Source organism: Aphelocoma coerulescens, unplaced genomic scaffold (assembly GCF_041296385.1).
Source record: "Aphelocoma coerulescens isolate FSJ_1873_10779 unplaced genomic scaffold, UR_Acoe_1.0 HiC_scaffold_655, whole genome shotgun sequence".
Taxonomy (NCBI): domain Eukaryota; kingdom Metazoa; phylum Chordata; class Aves; order Passeriformes; family Corvidae; genus Aphelocoma; species Aphelocoma coerulescens.
The window spans coordinates 10,001-12,500 of record NW_027184009.1 but is presented as its reverse complement, the minus strand read 5'-3'; the positions used below and the strand labels follow the sequence as shown (position 1 = coordinate 12,500).

Below are 2,500 nucleotides of genomic sequence, written 5' to 3'. Positions count from 1 at the left end.
TTTCACGCCGTCTCTCTTTCTCCCCGGCCGCCACCGCCACACCCTGGCGGGGCCCCGGCAAGGACGAGCTCCACCCCAGCGGCTCGCTCCGGGAGCGGGAAGCTACGGAGCGCTCCCCGAGTCTGCATTTAGGGGGACGAAGGCCCTTTCTGCGCGGCACGCGACGGACCGCGACGACGCCGACGACCGGGCCCCGCAGGGAAAGGCCCCGAGAAACCGCCGAGGAAAACGCTTCCCTCGCCGGCCCCCGCCGCCTCCCCTCCGGGCACCGGCCAGACGCCGCCGCCGCCGCCGCCGCCGGCCGCGGACGACGGGCCTGCGAGGCGACCCCAGCCGCGCCGCCGGGGTGGCCCCCGGACGGCGATTGATCGTCAAGCGACGCTCAGACAGGCGTAGCCCCGGGAGGAACCCGGGGCCGCAAGTGCGTTCGAAGTGTCGATGATCAATGTGTCCTGCAATTCACATTAATTCTCGCAGCTAGCTGCGTTCTTCATCGACGCACGAGCCGAGTGATCCACCGCTAAGAGTTGTCTGGCTTTCGGCACCGACTCCGCACGCGCGGAGGGGCCGGGACCGCTCACGTCAAGCAGACCCTGTGTCTCTTTCGGCAAGGACGCGCGCTGGCGCGCGCGCCTCGCTTCGACCGTACGAGCACACAACGAACGGAGGAGGAGGGAAAAAAAAAAGGAGAAAACCCACGGAACGCTCCGAAGGCCGTCAAAGGCGGGGGAGCCCGCGCTCCCGACCGCCTCCCCCCGTGCAAGGGGAGACGCCGCCCCGGCATGCCGTCCTTCGGAGGCGGCCCAGGCGCCCGGGCTCGGCCCGGCCTCCGCACAGAGGGCTGGCGTGGCGCGCGCGCGCCAGACCGCAGGGGCCATCAGATCCCGCCCGGCCTCGATCGCGAGACGACACACGCCCACGGCCGGCGGGGGGGTAACGGCCACCAGGCCCCGCTCACGCTCGCTCCCTTCGCCGCTCCACAGACTCGCAGAGCGCCGCCGCGTCACCGCGCAGCCGGCGCTCCCCAGCGACCCGCAACGCCCAAGACGCACGCGGCGACACCGCTCCACCGGCGCCCCCCCGCGGGACCGCTCCCGCCGGGAAGGCAAAGTGCCTGGCAAGCCGGGCTCCGCCGCCGGCACCGGAGGCGGGCGCCGCCGGGAACCGAGTCGGCATCGCGAGCACCCGAGGCCTGCCGGACGGCAAGACCCACCGCCACCGCGACCGCCCTCCCGGAACCGCCGCCGCCGCTTCGCACCTTCGGAGCCCCTTCTGCGGGCACGCGCCCGGCAGAAGGCGTACGGGGCTGAGCCGGGGAGCAACGCCCGCTCTCCTCGTTTCCACGCGGAGACCGGGCAGGGAAGCGCCCCCGCGGCCGCCCGCACCCCTTCGGCCCCACACGCGGCCGGGAAGGGCGACGGGGAAGCGACGGGCAGGGCCCGGGACGGGACCGCCGGCGGCGACAGCGGGCACCTTCCGGCCGACCGTCCCCCAGGGGGACACTCGCCGAGCGGCGACGCCACCGCCCGGCCCGGGGTCACCCGCACTCGCCGGCCTCCAGCGACGGAGGGACCGCCGAGCACTCAACCTGGGCGGGCAAGGCGGTCGAGCGGGGACGGCCGGCGACCGGCGCCACCGGTGCGTCCAAGGAGAGAAGGCCGTCGAGGGGAGAGGCGCGGCAGCGCCAGGCGCGGCGCCACACGCGAGCCTGTGGCGGCGGCCAAAGGAGAGCGCAAGCGGGCCCCGGCAGCCGCACGGCCCCGCAGCCGCGGAAGGGCGGAGAGCACGCGCCCTCCGCCACCGTCGCCCGCTTCGAAGCGAGCGGGCCGGCCCCCGCGGCCGACCGCGCCAACACGGTCCCTCTGCCGAGACCGGGCCGCAGAGAGGGGGGGGCAGGGCGCCCCTCCCCGGCACGGCTGCCCGCGCGCGCACGCGGCGGAGCCACGACGACGACGAGCACGGCCGGCCGCGACGGTCACCACCGCAGGGGGGATCGGCGGGAGACGCTCCCTACCCCCTCGCGGATGGCACCGCGCCGCCGCCCGGCACCCGCCGTCGCCGCCGCCCGCCGCCTACGGCGGGGCGCACCGAGCCGCCCGAGTCTTTAAACCTCCGCCCGGCTCCGCGGCCCTACAGCCCCCAGCGTTTGACGACGCCGAGAGGCTCCGAGGCCGCCGAGGCGCGGAGCGCTAGGTACCTGGCCCTGGGGCGAGGGAAACGACCTGGATGGCCCCGCGGGGGTGCCTCCCCTGCTGCCGCCCTCAGGGGAGCGTCCACCCGCGGGGGCGCGCCCGCCATCCACCGCCACCACCGCAGCGTCCTTCTCGGGGCCCGGGGTTTCCCTCAGTAGCCCGGCACTGCACCCAAGAGGACCACCGCGGCTCGGGCCGCCCCGCCAGCGCGGGGCTGCGACCCGGCACCAAGAGAGCCTCGCTCACCCCCGCCGAGAGGCCGCGGGTGACGACGGCAACAAGGAATGCCACCGCCGCCACCACGCGCC

General features: G+C 75.8%; 1 non-coding gene across 1 annotated transcript; it reads right to left on the bottom strand.

Moving 5' to 3' along the window:
• Positions 1–376: 376 nt before the first annotated feature.
• Positions 377–529, bottom strand: LOC138102264 (5.8S ribosomal RNA). The gene has a single exon (XR_011147386.1). It is a non-coding gene; the product is annotated as a 5.8S ribosomal RNA (ribosomal RNA).
• Between the last annotated feature and the right edge of the window lie 1,971 nt (positions 530–2,500).